We start from the raw sequence: 20,806 nt of genomic DNA, 5'->3' as shown, positions 1-20,806 counted from the left end.
TGCATTTTTGAGTGATTTCTTAGGTATCTGAGGGCTCCTGGAAGAAATATATCAGATTCTACTTTTGCTTGTTTTCCCCCTCTTATTTGTTTTGTTTTTTTTATTATTATTTACGTACTGTGCTTTAGAAGGGAGAAGATGAGAGCCATCAAGTTCCGCCTTCCTTCAGTCACTGACATTTGCCACATGGATTGGGAGAGTGGGGGAAGGGATTTTCCTTCCTGACCTTAAATGACAAATCCAACAAATGAAACCCGCTAAAGAGAATATATATAACAATCAGAAAATGCCAAGTCACCACGTACGTCGGGAGGACTGTATTCAAAAAGACAAGATGACCATCGTATTATAGAGATATAGAGATGCTGATGACACTCATGTTGAAGAAATGCACAAAAGGTTTTTTTTTATAAGATAAGTCACTTTTATTTGCATATGAAAAATACCAAAACCATATGGATTTGACAGACCATAAACACTCTGCACGCCAGTGTCATCAACATCTCTATATATGATGGTCATCTTATCTTTTTGAAAACAGTCTTCCGAACGTATATAGTGAATTGACATTTTCTTTCTTAAATGATGGTTGGCATAAGCCGAAGATTAAGCACATTTTTCCAGGGAATGCCTTGTCTTCCTTGTCCAGTTTATTAATAATGGGCGTTTCCACAGGTCAGGCGTCCTACAACTTGGGCCTACCCCGAGTGAAGCGTTCTCTCCTGTTTCCTGAATGCTGCTTCCTTCTTTTTACTGGGGAGGGGGGAATACCTGCGAGATTGGTGCTCTTGGTTTCTCTTCAGATTGAACAAGCTGGAGCAGTGCTCTCACCACTGGGAATGTAGGGTGTGAGCCATGACCTGGGGACACTCCCTTTGGCTAAGAGCCTACCCGAGATGGGGGGGAGAGGGAGGGTTAATGCCCATCCAGCCTACCTCCAGTGGGCGCGGAATAATGTAACGCCCATTTTCCAAAGCAAGAGGATTACACCCTCCCGGCTGGAAAAAAAGATACAATTACCTGCGAGATCCTTGCCTGCATTTTTAATGGCCAGAGTTTGGACATTGTTGTTTTCATTTAATGCAGAATTCTGATTGAAAGCGATGTACAACGAATGACTTGAAAGTGCCAGGGATTTCTGCCCCATAGAGCTTAACAGGCTGGGGAAGGAGGGCCCCCCCCCCCCCCCCGAGTCAATAGGGAGATAATCTGACTTGCTCAAGGTCATGGCCTGTGCCACCAGAAGGAACAGAACCTGAACTTGGGTTTCCTGGCTCTCAGCTCATTATTCCAACTGTTGGGCCGCTGCCTCTCCCAGTTGAAATACCCCCTGGTGGTGCTTGGATTACTGATTTGGGGGGGGGGGGGTGTTCTGCAGTGATAAGGTGACACCCTGCTATATCCTTCATGTACCTTGAGCCCCTCCCAATCTGACGCGCCCCCAGCTCACGGCAGCAGGCATTAACATTTAAACAGCTCGGGCCTTTTCATTGGCGGCTGAAGGCGGCTTACATTCCGGCCACCATAAGTATTTTCCTTGTCCTCTTTTGGCTCCCCCACCCAGGGGCCTGACTTACCAAGCCTTTTCTCCCATTCTGTCTCTATGGGGAAAAACGCTTAAGCATCTGAGGCCATGGAGGATGGCTGAAGTGACTTTGCCCAGGGTCACAGGGAGCATTGGTTAAATGATTTAAAGTTGCTGTTTTACACCCTTAGTGTTGAAAGGGAGCAAACCCCTTTATCGTTAAAGAAAACGAGGTGTGGGGGGGGGGGGGGTGAGGAACAACTCTGCTCCTCTGCAGGGTGGGAAGATGAGGAGGGAAGCTGGCGCCGCCGTGCCCCATGCCGCACCTCTACCACGGGCACAGGCGGGTGGGGAGGGGCGGGGGGGCTCCCTTTACCCGAGCTGTCAGCCTGGCATGTTTGCAAGTGTTAAACTCGCCACCGGAAATTCTTTTAATGCCGCCTAAACTAATGCCTGAAATAATTTGAAAACGACACCTCCTCCCTCTTCCTTTGAAAAATTAGGCCTGTGGGGGGGACCATTCCACTTGGGCTCAGCTCCTGCACCTCACGCTCCTCTTCCCCTGGAATGCGGTCGACCTTTGAATAACTTTTGTGGTCGGGTCATGGGATTAGTAGCGTGTGTTTAATTGTGTTCCTGTGATGTCGTCTTAGCTCCGGGTCACGTAATAAAACTTTTTGAACGGCTCATCCGGGTCATTCGAAGCAGCTTGAGCGCCTCTGATAAACAGCAGGGTGAATCGCCTCGTCTCTGCTTTCTTGGCCAGCCAGCTTCGTTATTTGTAGCAAAAGGCAGAGATGTGGGTTTTCTGGAACATTCTCTGTTGGAAGATTGTCTGGTAGATGTTTTCAGTCACATTTTCCCTCCATTTACATAACAATTTTTCGTGTCCCTAGAGTTTTTTTCCAAGTCGCCAAGCAGCTGACCTGACACGTTTGATTTGGGATGGGAATGAATAAAGACGTATAACGCGGCTGGAATGCTTTCTACGGAAACCAGTTCAAAGCTGGAACTTGCCGGGCTTTTCTAGTACCGCGCTGGCCTCCCTTCGTGGTGACTGAGAAAATGCATTTTATCAAATGGGGAATTTTTAGGCTCGGGCAACCTTTACGCCCCGCATCTCTGATCGGTTGCCGCACGCCTCCTTGTGCGGGCGTTGACCTGCAGAGATGGATGTCCGGGCACTGCCCGAGGCTTGCATTTCTGCAGGCTGCAGGGCCGCTTGGCCGAGCCACTTCTACGCAGCTGCAGTGCTGTGTTCCAAGTAAGGTCCCAGGCTCGGCTCAGGAAAATCCTTTTCTTTTTTTTGTCTTCCGGCTAGATTACAAACTACCCGGTTTATTCGCAGCTCCATAGTTTTCGGAACAACCTTCCAAGGCACGTTCTCTCCTTTATGCAGTGGTTCTACTGTTTTAGCTTGCCCTTGATGGTATTTCACTGTATGCAGCACTTATTGTTGTTGTGTTTCTGTGCTAGTATATCCTGTTATGCAGGTCAGTGATGCTATATTTTTAAATCTTCGCCTCGGTCCGATAGAACAGGGGCTTATGAGATTGTACTGTGTGTGTTGCGGTGTATGTGGTCCCCCCTTATAACTTTAGAATGGGTAGACCTAGCTGCACCTAATATTTTGTGGACTTAAGTGCCTGAGGGAGGGGGGCATATCAGACTATCATTCATTTAATTTTTTTTGTATTTTGGGAAATTGGTGAGTGATTTGGGGGCGACGGCAGCACAGGAGTTGGGCAAAGCTGGCAGTTTTCCCCTAAGAAATGCAAGGAGGTGGAAGCAAGATGATGGAGATTGCATCTTCTTCCGGAGGCGGTTAGGCTGTATTTTTAAGAAGTTATGGGGCAACATAATTTTTTTCTTTTCTTTTTTTTTTTTTTTTCCTTTTCACTATAATAAGTTTTGAGAGCAAAGAAAAACAGAATACAAATAAAACTGAACAAAAGCTACGGCTGTGGGCTGATGTTTCTGGGGCAAATTTGTAGCCATTGTGTTGTTTGCATCCTATTGAAAGATGGAAAGCTTTATGAAAATGACACGGCATTGGTTGTATGTGTTAAGCTGAGGGCAACAACATCGTGTCTTCTGAAGTGAAGGAGAAAAGGCTCTCCCTGAGGCCTTTGGGTCTCTGTTTCGCAGGCTTAGGCTGTGGTGTGGTGATCGGGGGAGGGTGGAGGGTGGGAATCATGCTATGACGTTCCAGTGAAAAGGCGGTTTGCTGAGACACGCAAGCACCAATTCGGAAAAGGTGTGGGCATAGACGAACGCCCTTCCAAATTTAGTTTCTAAAATATTTTGCTTAAATAGGTGATGACGACCATGAAATAAAGGCATCGGATTTTCATTGCCTGGCTCTTGAAGTGCACAGTAATCCTTCTGAGAATCATGACCTGGCATTTCCAGGAAGAGGCAAGAGAGAGAAGTCTGGGTGACTTGCTTCAAAAAAATAAAAAAATAATAATAATTGAATTAGATTTTTTTGCTTATGTAATTGCTCTGAAACTGTTGAATGGTATTTGGCAGCAGAAACGCCTCTGGGTAGTCTTCCTTCAGCCCGTACCATTTTTAGAATGTTGAATAACCTGAAAATAATCATTTGTGGCGCATTAATAGATTACACACACACCCCCACGGTCTCTTGAGACCTTGCCAGCCATGCCTGCGTGTGGCGCCAGATGAGCTTTTTTTTTTTTTTTTTTTTTTTTTTTTGTAACTGCATCAACAGATATTTTAATACATATTTGGGTTATTCTACATTTACATTTGTCCTTTTAAATACATAAATAAGGAGAACCCGATGCAAGCCTTCAGGCAATGTTAATTGTGTATCTTACAGTCCATTCAGTATATTAAAGCAATAAATAATGTGCTATACAGAGAATATTAAATTATATCTATATAAGGTTATTATGTAGAAAAATGCTATAAAACAAGATCAGGCAAGCTAGCAGAGGGCTAACAGCGCCACCCTGTGATGGAAAGCCGGTACTGCACCTCTTATGGAAGATGGGTTCTATAGGGACCCCAGAGGCAGAGTTCAAACGGGGAGAAGACCCCAACCCACCGTCACAGTATTGCCACCCCGTTGTCGGTCATTCCATGTCACAGTCAGCGACCTCTGTCACAGGATCACCACATCATAGTCAGGCCTACCCAGCCCCAGGACTAGATGGGACCATTTTGGTCTTTCTCTGCTAGCATTTTTTTTTTGTGTATAATTTGTTTTTATTGTCTCAATGGGCAGACATGATACAAAACAAGTCAAGAGTAAGTCAAAATAACCAAACAGATCTAGTACAGCTCAAACTCCGTAAAATGGAAAACAACAATATACATCAGGGATAAGCATCAGACAATCTTGAACAGCGCAAATGGACACCATTGAGACCATTTTACCCTTAATATGGTAAATACAAATCCCACCATCCTTCTCCTCCCTCCCTCCCCCCCCCCCTGCTGAAGTATATTGCAGATCAAAGGAACACAAATAAAGGTAAAACATATATGCGCCAAATAATATATGGATCTGGGAACAAAAACAACCTAGAAAGAGAAAGAGAAATCCACTATACAGTGGTGCATGTAGAAAGTCCACTACCCTGACTGGACACAAGGGGTATTCCACACTAAGGAGCTTTGTTTATCCAACCAAGCGTGGAAAGGCGCCCAAATGTTGTGAAAAGCTGACACTCTATTATGATGTATGGCTGTTAATCGTCCCAGCTGATAATAAGAAAACACTCTCTGTTGTACCCCAGCTATGGTTGGTGCCTCCCGCTGCTTCCAATGTAATGCAATTTCTGCTCGGGCTGCAATAAAAATTTGCAAAAGCAATTTCTGTGTCGGAATGTTATGTTCTGCCAATGTTAGGCCTAGTAGAGCATGCCAGGGTTGGATATTACAAGGAGCTTGCACTATCTGTACCACCCACTGAAACACCACCTGCCAGAAGGCGCAGATCCGTGGGCATGACCACCAAACATGGTAATACGTGCCCCTCTCTCCACATCCCCGCCAACAGAGATCAGAGATAGATGAATAGAACCTATGTAATGCAACTGGTGCATAGTGCCACCGGAAAATCATTTTATAACAGTTTTCTTGTAGCCCCGTCGATATGGAGCATTTGCGAGCCATGGTGTAAATGGTATCCCAATCACTCTCTTCCAACCGAATCCCAAAATCAGCTTCCCACAGGGCCCGGTATCTGGGCTCCCCAATCCTAGTGTTATTGAACAGTGTATATATTTTGGAAATAATACCTTTGATGGTGGGTGCATGCTGGCATAGAGTTGCAAATAAGGTATTAGTAGTGCGCACCTTGTGCAAACGAAGCCCTTGATTAATAAAAGAACGGATACCCGCATAAAGAAAAAAATCAATAGCCCCCTCCGAATGTAAGGCACATAGTTGGTCTCTGGTCATCATGCCCCCTTGATGAAGGACATGACCAATGCGCATAAGGCCTGTACCCATCCAGCGTGTAGTGGCCCTTGACCTCACCTGAAAGGGGAGTGCTGTATTGGTAAATAAGTGTGTCATTAGGGAATAACTCTCCCCACCGATCAACAGAGACTTCCATCTACGCCAGATGCTCAGGGTGGTACATAGAGCGTACGGGAGAGAAATGATAGGGCCCCAGGAAGTGCGTGGTTGCCACGGCAGTGCTGAAATTGGAAATTTGCCCAGAAATCCTTGTTCGATATGTACCCATTGCGGCGTCTCAACTGTATTATGTAAAGCCACAAGCGCTCGCAATTGTGCCGCATAATAATACCAAGCTAAGTTAGGCATATGTAAACCTCCCCTGTTCTTAGGTTGGTATAAAACACGTCTAGCCACCCGCGGAGGCCTTTTCCTCCAAATGAACCCACAAAGCATTTGCTGCCACTTCTTAAGGCACGTAGCGGGAATATGAATAGGTATGGTAGTGAAGAAGTAGAGGAAACGCGGCAAGACATTCATCTTCACTATAGCAAGTCTCCCCATCCAAGAATGAGTGTGGTGGCCCCATTGTCGAAGCTGCTCCTGTAATTTAGCGACTAAGGGTTTATAATTTAAATCAAACAGTTTATGGTTGTGGGGTCCAATCTTAACTCCCAAATATTTAAGGGAGGAGGAAGCCCATAAAAATGGAAAGCTTCGCCTAAGGTCCTGGACCTCACTGGGGGGTAAAGTCAGGTTGAGCAACTCCGACTTGTCATAATTGACTCTCATGCCTGACACCGCTGAAAAGCTATGTAGCTCGTCCATCACTCCCTGCAAAGAGGTCCGTGGATCAGTCAAGGTTAACATGATGTCGTCTGCAAATAGGGAAATTTTGGAATGTACTGAGCCCCCAACAATACCCCGTATGGGTGCAGCTGCACGAACTCGAATGGCAAAGGGCTCAAGGAACAAAGCAAATAACAAGGGCGATAACGGGCAGCCCTGTCTGGTGCCTCTCTGTATGTAAAAAGGGGTGCCATACCCGCCATTCGCCTTCACACGCGCCTGTGGATGATCATACAGTTTACGTAGCCATAACAAAAAAGAAGTCCCAAAACCCATGGCCTCCAGAGTTTGAAAAAGATACTCCCAATGAACAAGATCGAAAGCTTTTTCAGCATCGAGTGCTAAAAGTACTGCCGGTATGCCCTTACGCTGAACCACATCCACTATGTCCACTATCCGACGGACATTGTCCGCGGCCAGCCTGCCTGGTACGAAACCCACTTGGTCGGTATGTATCAACCCAGGGAGCAGTCCGTTAAGTCTGGCTGCAAGAACTCTAGCCAATAATTTCAGGTCGATATTTATGAGGGAGATGGGTCTGTAAGAGCTGCACTTAGTGGGGTCCCTACCGGGTTTTGCTAAAACAGTAATACCTGCTGTATTACTATCATTGGTGAAAGAGACATCCTCTAACAGAGAGTTAAAAGCAGCAGTCAGAGGTTCCACCAACAGGGTCGCAAATTTCCTATAGTATAAACCAGTGAATCCGTCCAGCCCTGGCGCCTTCCCCGGCCTAAGTTTCTTGATAGCGGCCGCCACCTCGCCCTGTTCAATAGGTTTATCCAGCCCAGCTTGTTGATGCTCAGTGAGCCTCGGAAGCTGTATATCTTCCAAGTATCGGCCAATGCTTTCCCCAGTGATATCAGTGTCTCTAGCATAAAGTTCAGAGTAAAAGGCAGTAAAAGTATTTCGGATGTCCTCTGAGGAAGTGATAAAATGCCCAGGCGTAGTCTGTAATTTAGGAATCACCGTGCGGGCCTGTGCCGATTTAAGTTGGCGAGCAAGAAACTTTCCCGCCTTGTTCCCCCCTTCGAAGAACTGCTGCTTCAAGAGCATAAGTTGATGACTAATTGCTGTATCCTCCAATGCCCTCAATTGATCCCGAATCCTTACTATCTGGCTATACGTCTTATTGGATTTAGTGCGGCTATGAGATTGCGTTAGTATGTGTAACTCCTGAATCAACTTTCTACGCAGGCCTTCCCTCTGTTTATTGCAATAGGCCGCCCTTGCTATACATGTCCCCCTGACCACTACCTTAGAGCACTCCCAAACCGTTAGCGGAGACATTCCCACCGTTTGGTTAGTGACAAAGTAGTCCCTCAATAATTGCTCCACTTGGCCGCAAAAAGCTACATCATTAAGCAGAGAGTCATTAAGGCGCCAAGACCGGAACCCCTTATCCGTCCCTGCAAAAGTACACGTAAGCCATATGGGAGCATGGTCGGACCAGGTAATAACATCTATGTCAGTTTTGGCAACCAATACTTGTAAAGGTTTAGAGAGAAAAAAGTGATCTATTCTAGTATAAGTGCCGTGTGCGCATGAGAAGAAAGTATAGGAGCGAGAGGTTGGAAAGCGTTCCCTCCAGATATCCACCAACTCCCAATCTTTCAGAAATTGAATCCACCTTCTACGTGTTGATTGGTCGAACAATTTCCCGGAGCTGGAGTCCCTAGATGGGTGCTGTACAAAATTAAAGTCACCCCCCAGAATGAGATCACCCTCTAAGTGTTGATGGAGGAGAGTATGAAGCACATCTATGAAGGAGGCCTTCTGTACATTCGGGAAGTATACATTAAGTAGTGTATACACTTGCTTTCCCACTCGCAACTTAAGTAAAATATATCGGCCCTGGGGATCATAAACATGAGCTAGATGTTCATGTACAAAAGTGTGTGCTAACAGCACCCCTACTCCTGTATATTTTGAGGTTTTTGTACTAGCCGCCCAGTGCGCAGCAGCATAATTAGGGAAGCTTAAGAGACGCTGGTGGTGCCGCCGTACATGTGTCTCTTGGACAAATACTATATCCGCCTGCTGTCTCTGCAGTTCACGACGCAGGAGAGACCTCTTCCCTGGTGTATTAAGCCCCTTAACATTTAAGGATAATAGTTTAGTCGCCATCTATATTGTAATAGTCGACCCGATCCCCCCCGATAAAGACTACGCCCTCCTCCCTCTTGTGCCAGTATACTGTAATCAGTGGATCTCACTAAGATGTAAATAGCTAAAACAGGCGAACCCCTTGTTGCATACCCAAATCCAAACAAAAAAACAAAAACTTCAGCATTCCCCCCAGTCAGTCCAACGGCATCCCTACAGTCCACCATGGGATACCTCTCCTCCAGAGGTCGGTGTTCTCGTACGGTGCGCGCCAGTCCCAACATCACACCGCCCCACCCTAAAAACATAGACAATGAACAGTAATGTAAAAACCCCTCCAAGTAACTAGAGTAAAGGGCACCCTTAACACACAGGTGCCCTAACCGGAACTGCATGAGAATTAAATAGCAATATCGCCAGTAGCCAGAGCTGGCAATGGTAGCTGGAAGCCTGGCTACCACAGCAAACCGTTAATTCAGAAGAACCACAAAATCCCTGGGAGGCCGGTCCCCTCAGCCTTGTTCCTGCTCTGCTGGTCGTCGATGATCAGGTTGGCGTCGGAGTCTCTTTCCACCCTTTTCCGCCCTTTGCCAGCGCGGAGCGTTATCCATCTTCTGCTGCCGATGTTGGGCACTGTCCTGCTGGAAATTGACCGGAATTTGAGCCTTAGTGAATGCCACGGCAGCTTCAGCCAGCGTAGTGATCTTATAGCTGACTCCCTGGTTTTGAAAATAAAGTCCAAAGGGAAATGTCCATCTATACTTAATATTCCGCTCCCTTAATTGAGCCGTAACTTCACGCATCTCATACCGTTTTTTCAATGTAACCGGAGACAGATCCTGGTAGATGGATATGGCATGATTATTCCAATGAATATCCTTCATCTTTCTGGCCATGATATAAATCCGCTCCTTGACAGGAAAATTGGAAAAGCACAGCACAATGTCACGTGGTCGCTGATCGGTTCTTGGGCCCAGAGCCCGATGCGCCCTCTCAAACTGAACCGCCGTTGGCTCTGAAGTGCGTGTCTGATCCTCCTCGGATCCTTGACACAGTATGTATTGGCAAATCTGTAGGGCTACCACCTCCACCTCCGCATACTCTGGCGTGTCCGGCACTCCCCGTATGCGGAGGTTATTGCGCCGGTTTCTGTTCTCTAAGTCTTCGACCTTACTCTGAAGGTCCAGTATGGCAGAAGAGGTAGAAGCCTGCTGACTAACAAGCGTGTTGATGGAATCACCATGGGCATCAATCCGGGTTTCATTCTCATCCACCCGTCGCCCTAATGTCACAAGGTCTTCCTTCAAGTCGGCCACAGACGCCATGATGTCAGCACGGTGTTGTTTTAAGTCGGAACGGATCTCCATAAACCAAGTCCTGGCCTCAGCCCGGGTCAGCAGCGCTGGATCGGGGGTAGAGTCGCCAGGGTTCTGTGCCTCAATCCGCTCCGGTTCAGGAGAAGCCGCCCCCTCCTCCGCGGCAAGCTCTGCGCCGCCATCTTGGCTCGACAGGGCCGCCGCCCTGTCGAATGAGAATTGCCTCAGATCCGTGGTTTTCCGTTTTGCAGCCATAACGCCAGGCAGGGGAGAAGTTCCGCACTCGGTAGAGCTTAATTCCGGCACTCTGCGCACAATTTTGCAGCGTTTAACGGGGTTTTTCAGCGAGCGGGTGGACGGAGCGAAGGCACTATGCGACTGCACACATCCGCCGGAAACAGCGCCCCCCACGCCAGATGAGCTTTGACTGCGGCATGCACCCTGGAGGGTCTCTAGGTGGGCGGGCGCGCAAACCCATTCTCTGGACTCCACAGCCAGTTGGGGTTCCAGGATGGTCCGCAATACTTCTGCATGGGAGCACATTTGCATAGATTGGGTTTCCAGTGCATACAGATCCCTCTCATGCCTATATTCATTGTGGATATCTCACAAACTTGGCTGGCTGTGGGGGTCAGTAGAACAGGTTTGGCCACCACTGCTGTAAGTACAACCTCTTAAAAGAACTGACATCTCCTGGGACCATATTTTACAGACACCATAATGGAAGCATTCACGGTTTTTAAGATTTTAGGTAACACTACAATATACAATTCGGCCCACCCAGAGAGAGCAATTCTGTTTGCTAATGATGTCATCACTGGTGTCCATCATGTCCCCCCCTTCAGTAGAAGCCCTCAAGATGATTGGCCCGTTTCTTGATGATGCCACAAGGGTGGGCCCAAGACTACATTTCCACTCCAACAGTAAAGTAGTGGCAGTTATCGAGAGAGTGACGAAGCGATGCAGTCCAGGAAACCAAGCAGATACGACCTGTGGGTTGTACGAGAAGTGCAGCCGTGGGGCCTAGCGGAGTGTGTTTTCATAGCATGGAGTTTCAGGGGGGGGCTTCAAACCCTGAAGCTGGTGTAGAGGACAGAGCAGCCCTGGAAAGATACCGTGTGACTGATGTCCAAGGAAGAGAGCGAATGCTTTATAGAGGCTCGCAGTACTGCTCTGCATCGTCTTTCTACTGCTCTGCTGTGCCCTTTGACTTGTTTCCGAGGCAGGCCGTGGAATTTTATTCTTCACTGTTCTGTTCTTGGGCTGAGGTGCACCAGGATAGTTTATTATTTCAGGAAGCTGCGGCTCTTAAGGAGCTTAAAGCCAGGGGCACAGGGTAACGCTGCATGGCTTGTTTAGGGGAAAAGTCCTTCTGACGTGAAGAGCTTTTAGAAAGCGTTTCTTGCTATTTTTCTCATGTGGGTAGCTGAGTCCTGGAGCTTGTTCTGCAAAGAGATGATGTGTGTGTACCATGCCAATGGGGTGGTTGTTTTTCATGTGCTAATTGGCTTGCTGGTGCTGATAACTTGAGGGTTACTGGGCATGGAGCCCACCCATCCTTCCTTCAGCAGGGGCAAGTACAGTGATCTCCCTCCTGGCAGGGCGTTGGGGAGGAGGGGGGCAAGACCTGGGTCCTTCCAGGTGTGTGATCTCTTTATTCGGACAGACCTGAGAATTAGCGAAAGATGATGCGTGAGCACTCCAGACCTCATGGGGGCAGGGGTTTTGACCCAGCCAATTCCTCCTGTTCCTTTGGCATTCCAGCTCGCTCTGTGTCAGAAGCCTTCTTTCACACCTACCTGTGGATGTTTTGTTTCTCCCCCCCCCCCCCCCCCCCCCCACTGTTTTTATGCTCACAGAAAGCACGATTTGGCCAGACTGTAGGCAAATGTTCAGGTGTGGGCTTATCGTGGTCTCTTAATCATCAGCCACTTCAGAGTGTGCACAGAGAAGGCGGGAGCAGGGTGACCATGATGGTCCTCGTTATCACAGGTGCGAAAAAGTACTGTGCTGCACACTCCCCCCCCCCCCCCCAGGATTCATTCAGTGTCTGTCCCAGGCCCATGAAATAAAGCCCAGCGCTGTCCTACAATCTGTATTTTTTAAAACTGACAAGCCCTCCCACCCCAGAACCAATGGATAGGGAAGGGTATTAGATGTCCTAGGAAAACCTTACAGCCTTGCACACACGCTACCCCCCCCCTCCCCCCACACCCACACACATCCTTTACAGACACACAATTAAATTATGCATTTATAATACATTTTTCATGAAAAAGAGCATTCAAAAGTACAGTCTGCTGAGGCAAAAATAACACAACATGCATATTATATTTACATGCACTCCTGTGGTGCCTACCAGAAAACTCTGCAAAAAAGACACTTCCAACTCCTATGGAATTAAACTTTTTGTAATGTGTGTTGGGTGTGGGCTTGGCCCTCAGAAAGCCATGAATAAACAGAATTACCATTACAATATAGTGAACTTCCCATACCAAAAGAAACCCTAACAGCCTTATCTATGAAAAGGCAACACTGCACACATTACACCAATAAAACTCTTATTAAGAAACCAGGCTGCTGTAGATCCTTACACAGCAATTACATGCCAGCAAAAAATACCTCACTTCGGTCACATATGCAGAACACAGACAAGACCCTCACCAAATACAGAATAAAGAGATCAAAAAATATAAACAGAAACGTGCTGAGAAGAACTGAACTGGAACCCACAGGAAGCCAGCTTCTAAATACTTAGCAACAATGGAAAACCAGAAACATTCCCTGTACGTACCAGGATCAGTCCAGGCAGTGGGTTATCTCCCCCTTCCAGCAGATGGAGTCAATTAGAACTTTGAAGGATGCTTCCTTATAAGGTAGTGCACCCTCTACTAATCCTCAGTATTCTCTTGACTCCAGCAGATGACAGTGGTGGCTTTTGTTCCCCACTGAGATGACTAGAAAGCTATTTTAGGAATTTTCTCTATTTTCCTCAGCTTTCCTTTCTTTTGGATGGATCAAATCTAATTAAAAAAAAATAAATCTTTGAATTTTGAATTTTCTGAGGGAATTATTTGGAGAGCTCTCCTGTGACCTCTGCTCCTGTTTTAGTGGGAGCATTCTATAGTTTGCAGGCAGTACTATTTGCAGCTCTCCCCACCCCTCCCATCTCTGTTGTTGGGGTAAGTTTGCTTTTATTTCCTTTTGACAGGTTATTTCCTCTCTCCGGGGTGCAAGTCGGTGGTGCTGAGCTCGCCCCCTGTGGCTGCTATCCGATCCGCTGCCCCTGAGATGCCGTTTTCCTCGGGGCAGCCGGCACAGAGGCGTTATTCCTCTGTGCCTCTATCTGTGGGTCGCTGAGGGATAAAGAGAGAGCAGGACTGAAGCGGAGGCTATTACCCGCTTCTTACAGCCATGAACCTGGTCAGCGTGAGGAAAAACAGGCTGAAGCGGAGGTTTTTCCCGCTTCCCGCAGCTTTAAACCTTGTCTGTTTCTCGCATTAAGAACAGCTGGTTCCCTCGCGGCTCAGTCGAGGTTCCCCATGCCTCGTTTGTCCAGGTGCTGCACTTGTGGAGAGCCCGGGTCGAGGCTTTCCTGCGAGGGGTTTGCACAGCTTGCCTCCCTGGTGAGGAGGGACCCTGGTGGGGAGGGAGCCTTTCAACCGCCGGGCCGCTCTGGTTCTCGTCTTCTGGCGCGCCTCGACGCTTAGGGGCCGGCCCCGATCCCGCTGACCGCGGGAACGGCGGCCATTTTGTCTCCAGACTCTGCTTCTCCTGTGCTAACAGGAGAAGAGCAGGATGCTCCTTTTTCATCTCAGCCGCCGGTTTTGACACCCATTCCACCTCTGGAGCCTTTTTCTCCGTCAGGGGATCTTCCCACTATTCCTCCATCGGGGCCACCTCCGATGGAGGAATGATTTTGTTCTCCTGCTTCACAATGCTTACCTGGCCAGAATGGGCCAGCACCAGGAATTTTTGGCGGGACCTCCTCCTCCTAAGGGACCCAGAATGGCTGATTCCACGGAGGTCTTGGGAAATGCCCAGACTGTGGGGCGTACCCAAGGGTCAGCGGTCCCGGGACCAGGGGTACCTCCGACCACCTCATGCGCTCCGAGGGTCCGTTTGGTACACCCCTCTGCTGGGGAGGGGGGGGGGTCTGTTCCTCAGCAGGACCCGGATCCGGATGAACCTTCAACTACGGCTCAATTGGAAGGGCATGATCCTAGAGTCCTGCGGATCTTCCAGAGGGATGAGCTGGACCCCCTCATTCAACATATCCTACAGGAATTGGACATTGAGGCCCCTCAGGACCCACCTGAGCCTAAGCCACCAGCAAAGAAAGGGGACCCCCTTCTGGCTGGTCTACATCCGCCTTGTAGGTCCTTTCCTTCCCATCCCACGTTCCTTCAACTGTTATCCAGGGAATGGGATTCTCCAGAGACCTCCCTCAAGGTCGGCAGAGCCTTGGATAAGCTATATCCTCTCCTGGATGATTTCCTGGAGCTTCTTAATGTTCCCAAAGTAGATTCTGCAGTCTCAGCGGTGACGAAAAGGACTTACCGTTCCAGTAACGGGTGGTGCAGCCTTGCGAGATCTTCAAGATCGAAAGCTGGAAGTTTATCTTAAGAGAGTTTTCGAGGTGTCTGCCCTGGGGGTCCGGGCGGCCATTTGTAGTTCCTTCGCTCAGCGTGCAGGCCTTTGCTGGTTTCAACAGCTGCTCAGCTCCCAGGAGTTGCCTCCTGAGGAAGCACTTCAGGCAGACCACCTGGAGGCCGTCATAGCATATGGAGCAGACGCTCTATATGACATTCTGAGAGTATTGGCCAGATCTATGGTTTCTGCAGTCTCGGCTAGACGCCTCCTCTGGCTTGGCAACTGGTCGGCGGATTCTTCTTCCAAGTCGCAGCTGGGATCCCTACCCTTCAAGGGCAAGCTACTATTTGGGGAGGATCTGGACCAGATTATCAAGTCCCTCGGAGAGAATAAGGTACACAAACTGCCAGAGGATCGCCCTCGTTCTTCTAGGTCTTTTAATTCCACTAGAAGCCGATTCAGGAATCAACGTCGTTTCCGCCAGGCAAGGACTGCAGCTCCTAGTCAGCCATCCTCTCAATCTCAATCCTGGACTCAGTCCTTTCGTGCCCGAAGACAGCCCCGCTCTGGTCCAGCCCAGGGGACGTCCTCCAAGTCTTCACAATGATGCTATGCCGGCCCACTCCCCGAACCCCAGGATAGGGGGACGTCTCTCCCTTTTCTATGAGGAGTGGGTCAACATCACGTCAGATCAGTGGGTCCTGGATATTCTAAGACACGGCTATGCATTAGAATTTGCTCGGCCACTAAGAGACCGGTTCCTCTTCTCTCCATGTGGCCCAATCCAGAAACAACTCGTAATCCGGCAGACACTTGACAGGCTTCTGGCTCTCGGAGCAATTCGTCCAGCCCCCCCCCCCCCCCCTGGACGTAGGCCAGGGACATTATTCGGTATACTTCGTAGACCCCAAGAAGGAAGGTTCCTTCCGCCCGATCTTGGATCTCAAGATGGTCAACAGGGCCCTCAAGATTCCCCACTTTCGGATGGAAACCTCGCACTCCGTGATAGCGGCAGTACACTCCGGAGAATTTTTTGCCTCCCTGGATCTGAAGGAAGCTTATCTACACATTCCCATCCTCCAAGCGCATCAGCATTTTCTGCGATTCAAGATTCTGGGACAGCATTTCCAGTTCCAGGCTCTACCGTTTGGTCTTGCTCCTCGAACCTTCACGAAGGTGATGATAGTAGTAGCTGCCGCTTTCCGGAGGGAGGGAGTCTTGGTGCACCCATACCTGGACAACTGGCTCATTCGGGCAAAGTCCTCAGCCCAGTGCCACCGGGCGGTCGACAAGGTGTTGACGCTTCTTCACTCCCTCAGTTGGGTGGTCAACTTTGCCAAGAGCAGCCTTTCTCCATCTCAGTCTCTGGACTTCCTGGGGGCACATTTCGACACAGTGCTGGGCAAGGTGTCTCTGCCCCCGGACAGGGCTCATACACTCATAGCTCAGACACAGCGCTTCATCGGTCTCTCACTTCCAACGGCGTGGGATTCCCTCCATGTCCTGGGATCCATGGCTTCCACCATCGATCTGGTCCCCTGGGCGTTTGCACATATGCGTCCCTTACAGCGTGCCTTGCTCTCCCACTGGAAGCTGGTGTCTCGGGACTTCCAAGCCATCCTTCCTCTCCCGCAGGGAGCCAAGGACAGTCTCTCGTGGTGGTTCAACCTGTCTCATCTTCTCCAGGGTGTTCCTTTGGACATCCCAAAATGGGTAATCGTCACGACGGACGCCAGTCTCTCTGGCTGGGGAGCGGTGTGTCAGATGAGTTCTATGCAGGAAGTGGACGCTGTCCCAAGCAACCTGGCCGATCAATCGCTTGGAGACCAGAGCAGTGTGTCTGGCATTGAAACGCTGAGAGTGCAAGTCTTTGCCCTTGGCTCTCTACTTCCTCAACGAGAGAGAACTTCCCTCTCCTCTCATCCGGATATCATCAGATTCCTCAGGGGGGTGAAGCACGTGAAACCCCCGGTCCACACTCTTTATCCTTCGTGGCGCCTCAATCTCGTTCTCCGAATCTTGGTCGGTCCACCCTTTGAACCCATGCATTCCATGACCCTCAAGGATCTCACTCTCAAGATGGTTTTCCTGGTAGCTATCTGTTCTGCCCGCAGAATCTCGGAGCTTCAAGCACTCTCGTGCAGAGAGCCCTACCTTTGTTTTACGGATTCGGGAGTTTCCTTGCGCACTGTGCCTGCTTTTCTGCCCAAGGTGGTTTCCGCGTTCCACATGAATCAGATGGTAGAACTTCCGTCCTTCTCAGTGGACGCATCGGCGGATCTACGCAAGCTAGATGTCAAGCGTATCCTCATTCGCTATCTGGAAGTCACTAATGATTTTTGCTTGTTGGACCATCTTTTTGTTCTCTGGCATGGTCCGAGGAAGGGGGCCAAGGCGTCAAACTACCATTGCTCGCTGGCTGAAGGAGGCAATCTCGGTGGCCTACATTGGAGCGGGTCGACAACCTCCGGCGGATGTCAAGGCCCATTCTCTTCGAGCTCAGGCTGCTTCCTGGGCGGAGATACAATCGGTCTCGTTCCAGGAGATTTGTTGAGTGGCAACTTGGAAATCATTACATACCTTTGTTCGTCATTATCGTCTACACATACAGTTGCCTACTTTTGTCTCCTTTGGCTCTAGGGTCATTCGAGCAGGGCTTTCCGGGGCCCATCCTGCGTAGGGAAGCTTTGGTACATCCCACTGTCTGGACTGATCCTGGTACATACAGGGAAAAGAAAATTATTCCTTACCTGCTAATTTTCGTTCTTGTAGTACCAAGGATCAGTCCAGACGCCCTCCCTGACTGTTTATTGGGTTTGGGATTGCCTCTTTGCTCAAATTGTTCTTCAGTGCCTTTTTTCCTTTGGCTGGTTAATGGTTCATTCTGCAAGTTTGTTGTTTAACACTGTTTTGTGCCTTTTGCACACTGTTATTGGTTACTTAATTCTATTGTTCTTGATTCATCCTGATTTTCCTCTTTGCTTTGATAATACTCCATACTGAGGATTAGTAGAGGGTGCACTACCTTATAAGGAAGCATCCTTCAATGTTCTATTTGACTCCATCTGCTGGAAAGGGGAGATAACCCACTGTCTGGACTGATCCTTGGTACTACAGGAATGAAAATTAGCAGGTAAGGAATAATTTTCTTTTACCATTCTTCATAAAACATTAAATAAAATCAAGAATTCCTGAACATACCCAGATCAATCCAGACCAGTGGGTTATGCATCCCTACCAGCAGATGGAGTCAGAGAACAAAGCTTTGGGGCCCTGCTACATAACTGAGAGTGCCACCTGCAGTCCCCCAGTATTTCTCTGACTCCAGCAGATGGTAGAGGTGCACTACTGTAGTCTGATAGTCTTAAAAAAATAAAAAATATTAGGTAGAGTAGTTAGCTGTCAAGGGTAAAGCTTCCTGAGGTGTTAGGCACCTTCATGGACCATCCCTCAGTGGAAGCCGAGCAGCCGGGGGGTTGGACACCCCTGACTGTGTTTCGCCCGCATCAGTCTGGTGGATTCTGACAGCCAGGGGCGCCTTGCTCCTTCGACCACCGCAGCTGCTCTCTCTATCTCCCCCGATTCTGCAGGCTCCATAGGTACCTGAGTAAAGTTTAAAAAAAAAAAAAAAAAGCAGGAGATTACACTCAGGCAGCAAGGTAAGGAGTCTATGCCGGGGACAGGCCTCGACAGCTAGTTTGCAGGCCGGTGGGGAGTGAAGAGCAGGATCCCCTACTGTCCTAGTCTACCCGGGGCTCCGGGTCACTCAGGTGGGAGGTACAGTCGTAGCGGTAGGGGTGGATCAGCAGCCCTCACGGACATCTGGGGAGAGGATTGGCTCCGGGGGGCTTTTCAACCAGAGCGTTCTTTTTTTCGCCAGTGATCATGTGGCTGCTCGGGTCTCCTCTTGGTGCCAAAATCCAAAATGGTGGCCTGCCACACCTTGGCGCAACGGAGCGGGCACTTGATTCTCATACCCTCTGCCCTGCCTGTTGTTCGGGGCAGGAGGGCTCCTCCGCGGGTGGCCGAGCAGGGAAGCAGGGGCTGCGGTTGGCAGGGCCCATGTCTTCCCCCTTGGGGGGAGACCCGCATCAGAACTCATAGGAGGAGTTCTCTCCCCGATAGAAAATGATTGCTCGTTTGAGGAAGATCTATGTCTCCTGATCCCCCTGTCGAAAGGGGCTGATGATCCGGGAGAATTTTCCCTGGAGTTCATGCTCCTGCTCCACCAGGCCTTTTTGGTCAGGTAGCAGGCGGCTGTTAAAAGGGCTGCTCACCCTGTGGAGCAGGTGGAGCTCCAGCCCAAGTGGGTTTCCCGGGGGCCCTCAGAGCTTCAGCAGCGGACAGGGCTTCACAGGATGGGGGAGTTGATGATGGGTCGGCTGCTCCTCATGGGGGGACTCTGGATCCGCAGGGGGTGGATCAGGAGCCGGGTCTCGGACCCGATTTGGGTGATGGGGACTAGGATGACATGGATCCAGATGGGTTCCCGCCTCCAGAAGGTGATGATCCCAGCGTAGTTCATTTGTTCAAGCGTGAGGAGCTGCGGCCACTTATTCCCCAGATTTTGGAAGTACTGGGGGTCAAGGTCTTCCAGGAGGAGTCGGATAGTGATGGGGTTAACCCTGTCCTGGATGGGATCAGGGGTCTGATGATGTCCTTCCCTCTGCCTAAGAAGATCTGTAAGCTGGTGAACTGGGAGTGGGATTCTCCAGATGCTGGCTTAAAGGTAGGCAGGGCAATGGAGAAATTATACCCCATGGCGCAGGAGATTTTGGATCTCCTTAAAGTCCCGAAGGTCGATGCAGCAGTGTTTGCTGTAACTAAGAAGACCACCATTCCCGTCACTGGGGCTGCCCTGTTGAAGGGTATGCAGGACATTAAGCTGGAGATTCAGCTGAAGCGAGCCTTTAACGTCTCGGCTCTGGGTCTGTGGGCGGCGGTTTGTGCCAGCCTCATGCAGAGGGCATGTCTCTGCTGGGACCAGGAGGTTCAATCTGTGCCAAGTGCGAGAGATGGGGGGCCTCTGCAGGCCGTGCGACTCAAAGCAGGAATTGCTTATGTGGTGGATGCGCTGTATGATTTGGTGCATACTTCTGCACGTAGCATGGTTTCCATGGTGGCTGCCCGCAGGCTCCTCTGGTTGCGCAATTGGTCAGCGGACTTGTCTTCCAAGTCTCAGCTTTACCTTTCCTTTAAGGGCAGGCTCCTTTTCGGGGAGGATCTGGACCAGCTGGTGAAGGTGTTGGGGGAGTCCAAGGGTAATAGGTTACCGGAGGATAGGAAGCCTTTGAGGGGGAAGGTGTTTCCTCCGCGATCTCGCTTCCTGGACTTACGTAGGTTTAGGTCCGGTAGCTCCTCGACCCCCCTGCTGTGTCCAAGCAAGCTCCATCTCGTCAGCAATCCTTTCATGGAGGCCGCAGCCCAGGCAGGAACAGCTCAGGCCACGGCTCAGGGGCACCCATTCTGTCATAGAAGCTGTTGGAGGCAGATTGTCCAGCTTCTGCACGGAGTGGGAAAAGATTACTTCAGACCAGTGGGTGTTGGAGGTGATCAGAGAGGGTTACGCTCTCAATTTTTTTTTTTTTTTTGTAACTGGTCTGGGAGGCCTTTGTGGAGTCCCCTGTGGTCTCTCATAGCAAGCGGGAGGCTGTACTGGGGACTCTACAGCAAATGCTCGATCTCAATGCTGTAGTCCCCATTTCCCTTGCAGAGCAGGGTCTAGGGAGGTACTCAGTGTATTTCGTAGTTCCCAAAAAGGAGGGTTCCTTTCGTCCCATCCTCGATTTGCCGAAGGTGAACCAGTGTCTCCGGATCCCCAGGTTTCGCATGGAGACAGTGCATTGCGCATTGCAGACAGTGGTGTCTGCAATGCGCAAAGGAGAATTTCTCATGTCCTTAAATCTCACCGAGGCGTATCTGCACTTCCCAATCCGGCGGGACCATCAAAAGTTTCTACGGTTCATGATCCTGGGCCAACACT

The 20,806-nt window shown here is 49.5% G+C and overlaps 1 protein-coding gene across 2 annotated transcripts in view; it reads left to right on the top strand.

Moving 5' to 3' along the window:
• Positions 1-20,806, top strand: part of MYBBP1A (MYB binding protein 1a) — a 119,730-nt gene that overhangs the window by 77,419 nt on the left and 21,505 nt on the right. The window lies entirely within an intron of this gene.

This window comes from Rhinatrema bivittatum, chromosome 8, assembly GCF_901001135.1.
Source record: "Rhinatrema bivittatum chromosome 8, aRhiBiv1.1, whole genome shotgun sequence".
NCBI lineage: Eukaryota > Metazoa > Chordata > Amphibia > Gymnophiona > Rhinatrematidae > Rhinatrema > Rhinatrema bivittatum.
This window is presented reverse-complemented; position numbering and strand designations above follow the sequence as displayed.